Raw genomic sequence first — 13587 nt, forward strand, 5'->3', positions numbered from 1 at the left:
GCTTGGAAAAAGATCTCTACTTTTCCTTACTCTGCTGGGTGCTTGCTTCTCAAATATCACCTAAGTAATTTAGTCTAGAGTTCCATTTGGTTTTCAGCTATTTCTTTTAGGTAGTACCTACTCTTTCCTTTAAATACCTTTCAATAAATTAAAACATAATTCTATTCGTATAGGAGTAGAATCTAGTTCCAATCTATCAAATCTTATTCCTAGTAGTACCCACATATTATCTGGATCAATGTGCCTCTTCACATGGGTTTAAACCTTTGGTCCATACCAACAAAGGTCATATTTGTCTCCCGAAAAGAAAATAAAATTTCATCAGTGTATGGGATTCTTTAAAGTTCTGTGCAAGTCCAAGTCCATTTTCTTGGTTCTTCGTTTTCACACAAAGTGTTTTTGAAGTCATATGTTACTACAGGGTACAATGTACCTACCAAATGTACGACACGTGTTTTTATTTCAATACTGGGTGGCAACTTTGAATGTTTGAATCGAATAAAGGGTGTCTGTTATACATTAGCCCTAATTACATGGACGTTAATAACAATAAGTGATCTCGATTAATAAAAAAATATTCTGAGTTCCTCCTCCAGTCCTATTTTTTTTCTTCTTCTTTTTTTAGGTAAGTAAGTAAACTCAATAAGAGTTTACGAGATAATTTCAAGTTCTCCTTCTTTGAAGAGTTTTCCAAGAAATTTAGCAACTCATTGAACCTATTTGTCATGGAGTTAAACCAGGAAATTTATCATCGATTTAACAAATAATTTAAATATGATACACTGAAATGAAAAGCTTGTTAACACCTACACAGGATTTATGATTGGTTGTTTAGCTCAATAAATTGGTCCACTGAAGTGTTGATGTGTGCAGGATATTGAAAATTAAGTCAATTGCTGGCAATTTCAGAGTCCCCTTCTCTACTGACCGTAGCAATCAGGATTTCAAGCCTCGCCTTCCTGATTTATTTGACCACTTGTAGGTGACCAATGATACCAAACTAGCTCCTGCGAATGAAGCAGTCTCGGAAGGGGACTACCCAGTCCTAGGAAATTATAAACAGAACCCCCAAAAGAAACTTGAAGTAATCTCTCTAAGAGAACTTTCAAAGTTCGAGGGGAGTGGACCGTATTTTGCCTCTTGCTGGATCAAGTAAGAATAAACCCAACACGAAATAGACAAGCCCTAAGTTCTAACAGATACAACACCGTAAACAACAGGAGCTGTTTCCTTGCCCTAAAAAACAGTCGATGTACACACAAATAAATAAAATAACAAGAACATCATAAAATTTCTAAACTGGCTACCATTTTCATGAATATCCCCAGGTGTAGGAAGTTTCCAGTTTTACTCGGCACGCATCTGTGAGCATTAAACAATAAAAAAATAAAAATGAAACATTTTAACCAATAAGAAACAAGTTTGTTCGTGATGGGAGTTTATACACCTGTATTGGAGAAATAAATTGACTCCATCCATTTGAAACCATTAGCCATGTCGTGACAAACTATATAATTATACATTTTAACCTTTCCGAATTGAAATGAAAGGAGTATCCAACGCAGAAATGGGAAGCTATGAATAGCTGATAATTATAGACAGTGAATATGGGCAATGGAAGTGGACACAAGGGATATTCAATTTATCAAAAGACGAAATTTTGATCAATATTACCACCTTCCAGAGCCTAATAGTTCAATCATTTTCCCGTAAAATATGTGGGTTTGTGTGGTTAAAAATAACAAGCAGGGCCCGTCCCTCCGGGAATTTTTTAGCCCGTAGTTTATTCGATCGTGGTCAAAGAAAATCAGTACCTACCTAATTTATTTATTATTATTCAAAGAATGATAGGTATGTACTATGTTTTCACTTGACAAATATATGAAACTTTAATGAAATATATGAAAATTTGCACCACCACTTTCGTGTTCGGGCAAAAAGACCTTTCATTTGATATATAGGTCGACCAGGTTTGGATAAGTCCTTCCATGGGAACAGACAGACAGACAGACAGACGACACCAAAGCGAATACAATAGCCCGTCCACTATACCTTTTGTTATTACTATCGTAATAATAAAGGAAGGACGGGCTAAAAATCGTAGGAATCCAATTTTAATTTATTTTCTATACTAGTTTGTCTGTCTAATTAGCTGACAGATTTTATGTAAGTAGGTACCTCTTAAATCGTTTTGCCACACAGTTGGAAAACAATGTTACTCAACAGCTAGGTATTTTTTTTTTTTTTAATACATCGAACATAATAATTAGAGAGAATGTATGAATGGGCATTGATATCTACCAATAAAATTATTAAGAGAATATTTGGGTACCATTAGGTTACCCATTGATAAAACAATAAAGAGGTCTTGAAACTCAAGTTGGGCTCAAAATATTTTGAAAGAAATGATCAATTTCCAACAAAATCATTGAATTTAGATATCAACTTGACCCAAATTCCAGATTTCCTACCAATTAATGTAATTTAAGAATTTGCTATGAAGTACCTACAGCATTCTTCGTGAAATCCTATACTTTTGATTTGGCAGAAATAGTCTTTTAATTATTGTTTGTTCTGAAATTTAGATAAAAATAAAAAAAAAATAACTGAATGAAGAATAAATAAAAATAATATTGGAAATAAATGTAAAAATTGCGCTATGTTCTATTTCTATGTAATAGAACTAGGTACAAGGGTAATATTTAGCTCATGTATATAAACAAAGAAGAGAAGTAAAATGTAGAAGGTAAAGTCCTTATTGTTTTGTCAGAACAATACTTAATACTCTCCTTCATTCAGTAGGAATTCTATGGGATATTATATGAATAAAAAACTAACGTGGTACACATCTTTCTCTACGGGGTGTACATTGTGTTGGTCAAAGAGCAAATCTCTGTGGCATTAAAAAATAGAGAAGGAACCACAATATTTCGTGGAAACTACATTACCTAATACATACACATAGTTCTCATTACACAGATATGGTTTGATAAAACACAGACACCTACATAAATCCGGAAAAAAGGCACATCCACTAATACAGTGCAAACGAAAAGAACCCAATTTAATAGAAACCTAATAAAATGATTATCCTGATAAAGGATTAACGAGTGAGGAAATTAAAATAAATTACGCCATCATCAAAAGTGTCATAGTAACATCAAACCAATAAAACAACGAGATAAAAGGCACAGAAATGGGACCTTCTCGACTGCAGGTCCCAAGAGTCTATGTAGCTTTTTTAATAACTATACTCTTGATCAATAATATCATTCAATTATAATATATTATGGACTTCATCGAATTGACCTGAATTAATTATTTTATTTATTTACATATATGAAGATTGTAACATATTACTATAATACCACATTACCTGTAATAGTATTTTAATCGAAACGAGCTAGAACCCATTATTTATCTAATAGGAAACTCCGAGAGAGATTTACTAATGAATTTGAATTAGATTCATTATTCTATTTGTACTCGTACCTCTGCTCAATTTTCATTAATTAATTCTAGAGCCAGAGTATTTCATAATTACTCTTCTTTTATTCAAAAAATATCCTCGATAATTAATTATTTATTAACTATGTTGTAGATTCAAGTGTAGATATTTTATAATTGACTTTTCTGTTCAACACGTTTTGTACCGCGTTAAATTTGAGATCTGCGCTAGTATCTAGCATCCAAATATTAACACGCCATCGCCAGTACCAAACGCTATACAACAAAACGTAAAATAATCGAAATACAGGGTCTCTCACTTACTCACTTTCCCCATAATGAGAGACCACAGTAGTGTTACGCCCTTTCCAGTTCCTTTGCAAATTGAGAGAATACAGTTGCGCTACGAAAATACTGAAGGCAGATAGGTAAATATTCTCCTTGCGCTGAGCTCTAGAGTTTCTGCTCCTTGAGTGGGTATTTCTTATCAGCAATTTCAGTCGTCAGAAAAAGCCCATAGCTCAGGAAAGGCTTGGCATTTTAAAGGTCTAAATTTGTTAAAATAGTAATGTTTAACTTTTCATTTCATGATTGGGAGAGTTCTTTTCTAATTTTGTTCTCTCACAAATATTTGAATTGAACGCGTTTTTGAAAAAGATTTGGCACCGACTGTGTCAGTAAAAAAGAGTCACTGACTGTAACGAGTCATAATTATCTGCTTATGGGCTATTATACCATCTAACTAAAACGTAAATCCCCACTATTAATACTATTATAAATGTACCATGTTGGGGTTGAAAATATTGCTTGCAATTACGATTATTTAGCACAGCACATTTCAGATTGATTAATTATTTCCAGTATTTACTTAAAAGAGGGATTTTAGAGAGTGAAAAATAAATAAAAAAATGTTACAAAATATAGTTAGAATATCTCAATTTTTGTACGCAGAAAAAATAAAATTGGTACATTTTTAATGCTTGATCAAGTTACCTTATAAATATTAATCTGACGGGTCAGGATCACTAATTAATTTTAAATTTATGGCTTCTATTTTTGGGTAATATTGGGTCAAAGATAGGCCCAAGGATTGAATTTTGGATCCATAATATGATATTCCTTGGGATTTCGTCAATGTGAAAGAACAAACAAACAGACACGTGAAGTTCTGAATCTTTATGTAAAAAGAGGACATTACGACTTTGAAATAAAATATTCATTGAACCACCCCGAGGAATCTAGCACCACTAGTGAGAAAAAACCAGGTGTTGATAAAAACTGAACAATAATTAGCCTGTCATCTAAACTAAACCCTTAAGTAATCGTTTTTCTATTGCAATATAAAAGCTCTTCACACTTTGAATTTTTTACAGAATCTGAGCCCCTAATTATACAATCAAAACGAGATGTACTACACACTTCGACGAAATAATATTCCAAGGAATTGCGTAATTTGTATAGAAATGTTGGAGTGTTGGAGAATAAGAAAAAGAGCAAAATGTTTGTGATGCCTAAGCAAAATATATGTGCTAGAAGTAAATGAGGATGAGGGGTAGTTAAAAGGATTAATAAATCGATTTGGGTGAAGGAATCTAGTAACATTGGGGAGGAACCAGATGAGTCCGAGAATCCCAAATCATCCGGTTTGGGTCCCAACTCAAAAAAAGGTCATCCAAGTTGCGTCCCCGGTGCCTGAGATTGAACCTATTTACTTGAGACCATAAAGTAAACAAATAAGTATATAACGAACAGGGTGACCAAAAATAACTGTACCTATGCTATAACAGTATGCTCTAACTTCTGTTTTCTATAGGCCTATAGGAATAAACTTTGAACATGAACGCTATTGCTATTATTTTTGTACTTGTCTTTTGTGTTTAACCTAACCCTATAATAACACTGGTCACTGCTCAAATTGTGAAAACTCTTTTTGCGTTTAACCTAACCCTATAATAACATTGGTCACCGCTCAAATTGTGAAAGCTCCTTTTTGCATTTAACCTTAAAGGGTAAGTGACTGTAGGTACTTCCCTACTCATTCTTTATTTGTATATAGAAGGGGGAAAGAGTTACTTTTTACACCCTAAAGAAGGAGTAAAAAAAAACAAGTGGTTGAAAATATCATGACGAAAATGTTATCTTGAAAATCTTAACACAATATCTTCAACTTTGCTCAAGAGTTAAAAAATTGTTTAACAAGGAGTGCTACCAGCTACCACCTACCCGTTTTTTTTTTTTTTTTTTTTTTTTTTTTTTTTATTATATATCATTGATGCATCACTTGCTTCTGGAGATTACTACATCAAATTCTCAGTAGTCAGTGCCTACAAGTTTTATGCCATCAGCAGTACCACTAAATTTGACTAAGAAATGAACTATACTTCGAGCTATTACCGATGATGTCTCTACAATTCTAACTGTAGTAATTGAACATTTATAACATAACTTTGTAGAAAATCTAGATACCTAAATATGATTACCTTTGTTATGGCAGGATATATCCAATAACTCCTCTGTACCCCCTAGTACCCTTCTGTTTAGGAGCGGGGAGTTTTCATATCATTTATGAACAAATTATTCTCCCTGTTTCCATTTTCCAGGATGTAAAAAGCCTATGAGTTCCGATACTCCTTGTGTCTGACTTTTCCGTAGAATGCTATTTATTCGGTCTGGAATATTCCACAGTTTGTCGCCAAGTTCGTTATTTAATTTGAGGTAAAATTTGTACCTCCGATTGAATTTATTTTCTACCCTTGTTTGGTTGTTTGTAATGATGTAGTTTAAATGCTATATTGAGCTTGTTTCAGTAACCAAGGGGTAACTATTTCAGCAAACATTGTAATCCCTAGATTAAGTCATAATGTGTACCTACAACTTTTTGTTGAATTGTAATTTGGATCAGGCCTTTACATTTTGATCGGTACGTGAAAGCAACTTTGCTGTAAAGATTAGTTGAACAAGCGAAAGAGGTTCCAGTCGCAGAAAACTGAGTGTTGACAGCAATAAAAATCTGTATTTATTGCATTGCTAATGAAAATAATTATAGTTATATACCTTTATCACCCATAGATTTTTGCTACCTCGTTTTACATAGTAGTGTTTTATTATCTAATCCTCATTACATGTTATTACGATGTTATCTGGACGGTAAAACCTCAAAGAGATCTGAACAGTTCAGAGCCAAATTTGCCTACCATTCAAAATTTCAAAAATGTTTAGTCACATTCGGCTCTGAGCCGCTCATTTGATTTGCAACATTGTATTGCTACGGTCGGTCTTTTGGGTGGTCAAATATTTGGTTCAGACCACGCGTCATTCTATCAGTGGTTAGGGGTGCCTAAAATTAGTGCCTGCTATGCTCATTCAGAAATCAATGTTTGAGAACTATTCACCTATAAATTAGGTAATATAGCTGCGTATCTACATTTGAGGTCATTTCTGATGATAAGACTTTTGTCTATTCTCCCTAAAGAGAACTTGAAAGCCAGGAGTCTATTATCTAGAAGTGGAGACCACAAAATTAAAAAAAAGTAAGTTTCAAAAAGTATGTGTATAAGTAATCAGCAATCATCTATCTAATTTTTCGAAGACTTGGGAGTTTTTTCTGAGGTAATAAGTACTAAAATGTTGACTTTTAATTCGATGCTTTTAATCCAGAATTAGGTAGGTACCTATTAAAAAAAAAAAAAAAAAAAAAAAAAAAAAAAAAAAAAAAAAAAAACAAAAACAACAGGAGGATTGAATTTTTACTACAAATGTCTAGAAAAATAGGTACATAGTTTCTACAGTCGGCTTTTGAAAATCTCGAACCTGTTTTTGTCCAAGACATTTAAAAATTTGTTACTTAAAATGGTTACGATTATTATTAAATAATATAGAAACAGAAATAATTTATTATGAAGTTAGTCTCTATCTCTTTCTCTCCTCTCTCTCCCAAAATTTTTGAAGGTAGGTAGGTAGGTAATTGAAACGTTTTTTTTTTTCAGCATCTTTTGTGAAGACGTAATATTCTGTTTATATCAACATTAATTAAGTTAAAATTTTCTTTAATTAATTTTCATGACGTCATACTTAGAGACGTGTTGAGATGGAATCAAGAGTTCATTGTGTTTTTAAAACTTTTTTTTAGTAAAAGTGTGGATCTCTCTATACAGGGTGTATCAAATAGCCAGTGACATAAAAATGATGAAGGCTCTATCGAACATGTTTCCTGAACTCCTACAGGGAGCTATCGGTCATTTTGAGGTCTGAAATAAGATGGGGAGTCTTTTTTTAACTCTATTAAAGTTCTTTGCAGAACTTTGGGCAAAGGTCTTTCCATTCCTGGATTCCTGCGGGTCTCATTTCATCAGAGGTATAATAACCTCTCTGATCAAGTGACCCATCATGAGAGTCTAACCAAATGTGCCTGCTCTGAATAAAGCTATAATAAGGTTATTCTGTGAAGGACACTGTATATCTCAGCCCCCTAGCTCCCTCACAAGTCCTGGGCTCATTATAAAACACGATCTTTTAACACCATTGTTGTTCGACTTTATGCAAAACAGTGAACTCTTTTTCCTTTATGGCAATCCAAAAACTTCCCCTGACATTGTTAGAAGTTCAAACGAAGACTTGTTTGAAGTCGTATATTGATTTTTGACTAGGCAGAAGCAGTTTGGACTTTTAGCATGGTAAAATTTCCCTTCTATCTGTCTTTTTGAAAGTGACTGTTTCACTACATGGTTTTTTGACTGAATAGGTCTTTTGCTGTCTGTGTTATAGCATGCATATACAGCTCTCTCCAAAATGGATGAGATATTCAGATATTCACATTGTTTCAATACTTATTGTAAGTTTTAGGGAAAATTGAAAAGAATGTGTGTTGGTAGTTTTAGCTACATTTTTCATATTTTTGGGTAGTTTATACCTATGAAGTGAGTAGTGAGACAAAAGTGTCCCTATGATCTTCTCAAGTGACTTTTTTTGCCCTAGGCTTTTGAATTTTTTCATGCATTTGTTTTATTTTTAAAGGTAAAAATTCAAAATGATCAACAATGTGTGGAAGTAGAGGGGAAGAATACTTCTTTGTTCCTTGATTTTTCCTTGAGCGTTGGTAATTTCATTGCAAGGATTGAAGTCCACTCCTACTTCGCTCTTTACCATGCAGGTTTTTTTCTTCCTCTCTTTCATCCAAAGACTTAGAGAGAGAGAGAGAGAGAGAGAGAGAGAAACAGAGAGACAGAGAGAGGGAGAGAAGAGATTTCTACATTTGTATAGAGATTTCTCTCTATACAATCAGAGTTTTTCTCTCCTTTATGTGGAAGTGTGAAAAATGTTTTCAGAAAAAAAGTGTTTGATATTATGCTAATTAAAATTTCAATTTAGTCTCCTCTCTCTCTCCCTCTCCCTCTCCTTCTCTCTCTCTCTCTCTCTCTCTCTCTCTCTCTCTCTCTCTCTCTCTCTCATTCTCCTGTCTGGAATTTTCACTTCACAACTTATACACTCTTTAACCTAACCTCTCATCTTCCAGGAATATGTCAGTAGATAGGGATCTGATCTGGGTAATTTTATTCACTGCAAAAGAAGCATTAGAATGCTATTATTTCAATTATTCAGGTTCAAATAACCTTGATTTGCTTGATGGCTTCATGGAGAAGATGGTCCAGGAAGATGCATAGTGGGGGGTTGTAAGGCATCCCGAAATTCTAATCCTATTCAGTCAAAGTGGTAAATACTAACAATAGTTGCCCTGTGATAATATGAGCCTAGTGTTCATTTAAAATCTTAACTTCACGTACAATGTAGACATACCTAGTAGAATTTATAAGAAAATTTTCTCTGTGGAAATTTGAGGATAAGTCATTATCATTACACTTATTACTTGCTAGAGTTTTCTTTGTAGGTACATCAAGCTAAGATACTCTTCTTGTGTTTAGCTATCTTCTTGTGCGAGATTTAGCTATCTTCTTGTTTCCATTGTGTACCTTGTAGAAAGATGGGACATTGAGTAAAGGTGTGAAAAATAAAGATAATATTAATTTAGACGAACACCTTTTGATTTGCTTTCAAGTCCAATTTTTCAAAAAATCTCCCGTTCATGTTTTGCAAGTCTAAATTTTGAGGACATTTCGAGTGTGTCTAGGATTTTTGTTGGGTAGGTAATTCACAATGTTGCGCAATGTAGCAGGGTGGGAGTAAGTAACGAACCCTTGTGCCTTGACAAACAGTAAACTCCACACATGAGTAGCACAACTTCACCCTTTCTAACATTGTTTTAAGGTATATAATTTTGTAATTTTGGCTGAACATATACATTCATATAAATAATTTTCTTTTTCAACCCTTTTCTCTCGCTTCAATCTAGAGAGACATGGAAATAAAAATTATTTTCGCCTTCGAAATTTTTGAACTTCGTTATCCCCAGTCTATATGTGTTTTCTCATATACTTATGTATGTTTTACTTGCCCCATCACGAGCTTTTATTCATGGTTTCATCCAAATAATGTGCGAACAGATGATATTCATGTGTAAACAGACTACTCGTATTATTTGTTAAGAAATTCCCTGTAAGTGTTTTTTTTTTTTTTTTTTTTCCTTGATCGCCAAAAACGGATGAACACTTAAACCGCTCGATCCGAGTTCGATTCGTATAAGTTTAACCCATGTTTTGGGGCAGTTGCCCCTACACCTAAGCCTCAGGACTTTTTGTGTATGGAGTTAAGCTCTGATCCAAGTCCTTTTATTCCTTGAAATAGCAAAGATTAAAAAAAAAAAGAATGATTTGTTAAATATTTCATAATAATATTATGTTGTATAATTGACAAGATTCCATCAGCTACAAACGGCGGCTCAACAAGAGATAAAAAAAAAATCATAGTTTCTCCCCTATGTTTTAGAATCATGACTCAGTCTCCCACAAATAAGGAGCACAATTTTCTTGTAATAAGACTAAAAAAAAGCCCAGTCAGCCCGAAAAATTAATTCCTGTGATTGAAACTTTTTGAAAGATCTCTTCTGCCTATTACCAAACCCTATTGATACCTAGGTGCATGTGTTATTATTTAAATAATTTTGCTTAACATAATATATTTTTTAAGAAGTCTGTTCTGTCCATTTTCTAATCCTCACTGTATTGAGACACTTCATCAACTTATGATTCTATTTTACATGATTTAAAATGTTATTATAAACAAACTCTAAAATTAATGAACTCATGGCAGCTAGGTATCTTCTATTGGGTTGTCATGTGATGAAGATACTACGAATTAGGTACCTATAACATAAGTAAAAGAGACAGGCAAATTTCCTGTCATTCTTGTTTTATTGATACGCAAGAGCTTCCGAATTATTTCCTTATTTGTATTGCGTATTGCATATCCAGAAAGATAACGGGCGCTTACACAAATTCTCAAATTCAGGATACCCAGTGAGATGGTCACATCCACTAACAATAAGCTAGGTATTTAAAATTACAAATTCAGATTAAATCAAAATTGAAATAATTGAACGAGGATGGAGAAATTACCTAAGTAGTGCATACCCGAGACATCAACCTAAGTGGTGTACTGATTGGCATAGTGAACTTCGTAAGTCAAGGCTGGTGGTTCGAGTCCTAGTCAAGTCAAATGTTCAACACATAAAAAGTAAAATTTCTCATTACCTATATTCTGGACTCGATGACCTTCGGTGATTCCGTAGGGGGGTCCCTTTAAGTTTCGCCAGAACTCCTGAACAAAAGGAAATGTGTGGTGATAGCTTGAATTTAACACATAATTTTGGACAGTATATTTTTACTTTTTACTTTACGGTTACGGCGAAGAAAAAATATTTCTGTTAACCCTCTGAGTCTCAAAATGTATTTAACCCTTTGATTTCTACATCACTGAACCACAATTTAATCACGAAAACATCTTTTACCTCAATATTGTGGCTCTTTTTTTTTAATTTCATGCTTTAAAAGCATTTGAGATTCGACATAATTCCAATATTACTCAGGGTAATTTTAAAATTAAAGTATGTTATAGGTTATCGCTCGACCCTTTAGAATATTATGGTCTAAACATTAACCACGTCTTACTCTTTTGTTATTCTACTTTGTAACAATTTCTTACATACATTGAAATTGTGTAAGTAAATTTGGTCTAATAATGGAACATGCAAGTATCCCACTTTGAGTGTTTTTGCAAGAACATTTGTTCAGATTGCAATCTGGAGAAAAATAGTTTCCTATGTTTACCGTTTCAATTCTAAAACTTGAAGTACCTTGGCAGCTTAATATTATTAATGCAAATATTAACCTTCATCAAAATGGTGCGAACAATTTCATATTTTTTGAAATACACACACAGACATTACCTATGGCACCAACTGATGAGATTCATTGAATAATATAGTGATCAATACAGGGGGTTCATTTGAATTGGACAATATTTCAGTTCACAATCCCTAGACAAATGCAACTGTTTTTTTTTTTTTTTTTTTTTTTTTTTTTTTTTTTCCTTTATCTTTTTTACATAGAGAAATAAAATATTACGACTTTTTCATAGAACCGCGTTAAAAAGAGCCCGGTAAAAGACTGTAGGATATAAAATCCACGAGGCGTGGACAAATGAGTTTTAGGGTGGAAACAAATTGAAAGGGATGAATGGAGGTACATGCCCATGATATCCCTTACTTAATCATGTGAGGGGCAGAAGAAAAAAAAAATCAATTGTGTGTTTTTACTTATTATCTTAAGTTTTAGGCTCCCCCCTTGCGCATTCAATCTCTCTCCCCCTTCATATTATCAATTGTGTGTTTTTACTTATTATCTTAAGTTTTAGGCTCCCCCCTTGCGCATTCAATCTCTCTCCCCCTTCATATTTTACTATCTTTATTTAACAATTCGCTTTAATATGATTGGGTGATTTTTTTCTCTCTTCACAATACAGAGTAGGAAGGGAATATTTTATACAATGTGTTTTTCTAACACGTCGTTTAAAAAATTCTCCCACTTTTATTTCGTTTTCCCCTAATATTTGTTGTTGGTGAATCGTCAACAGTGTAAAACTTACCACAGCTATTAAGTTGTTAGCTTGTAGGATTACTTCATTTATTTATTCACCTTTTTACAATTTTCTGCTGTTCCTTCTCAATTAGTTCATTTTTCATTCTGAAAATTGGCGTATCCACCTTGACAGATTAGTTACAGCTAACTCTCAAGATTAATGACTACATTTTCTTCCTTTCATACTGATTATTTTCCTCAGACATTCTTTTAGAGTTTTATGTCAATGCCTATTACTACTGAAATTACTGATGTATATTACAGATTTTTTTTTTCATTATTTTTGAATTGAGCACCTAATGATTTTTCTTCATCTGTATATTAGGTATTAGTTGGGTATTTAGTCTGAAATTTAGTAGATATTTTTTCATTCTTATAGGATATCCAACAAACTCAATATGAATCTTTTAATTAGTATTAATACCTACCTATTTATTTCGTTTCATCAAATAATTCTTACAAGCAACGAACTTTGAAAATAAAATAAAGGACAGATAGGTAATTATTCCAAACACACCTCATGAATCATAAAAAAAGTTAAAGACATTCAAAACATGATATTTTTTAGCCAGACACCTATGAACAGCATAAGAAGCGTTTCGTTCTTATTAATTTGAACGCATCAGTTGTATTTAAACTTTCCTAGATGGAAATTAGAGGAAACAAGAATCTGCGATTCTATGTAAGATCAATAGTGAAGTTCTTGCTCAACACAGAACTCCGTACGCAAAAAACCCACTCTGAGGCTTATGTGTACAGGGCAAGCAACCCCAAAAGATGGGTTAAGCTTACACGAATATAAGCACACCTCCACTAAAACTGCTTTGAAATTCAAGTTAGTAGATTTCATCCAATACTAGGCAAAATCAAAATAACCCCAGAAAATCCTACAAGACAAAATCAATAGCAGAAGGGGTCCTAACAGGAAAATATCTTAACAACCTGAATTGCTGATTTAAAATGTCTTCAACAAAAATGTATGTTCTGAGTTTTTTGTCAATCAAATATAAATGGAAACTTGTTAAAAAAAAAAAAAAAAAAAAAAAAAAAAAAAAAAAAAAAAAAAAAAAAAGGTAAGAAAAAAAAATTTAAAAAAAAAATATCTCGCCGC

The 13587-nt window shown here is 33.1% G+C and overlaps 1 protein-coding gene across 4 annotated transcripts in view; it reads right to left on the reverse strand.

The window, feature by feature from the left end:
• The window catches only part of LOC108252350 (visual system homeobox 2-like), a 49254-nt gene that overhangs the window by 33969 nt on the left and 1698 nt on the right, over positions 1–13587 (reverse strand). The gene's annotated exons all lie outside the window — the stretch shown is intronic.

The sequence above is a fragment of the Diaphorina citri genome, unplaced genomic scaffold (assembly GCF_000475195.1).
Source record: "Diaphorina citri unplaced genomic scaffold, Diaci psyllid genome assembly version 1.1 scaffold435, whole genome shotgun sequence".
Taxonomy (NCBI): Eukaryota; Metazoa; Arthropoda; class Insecta; order Hemiptera; family Psyllidae; genus Diaphorina; species Diaphorina citri.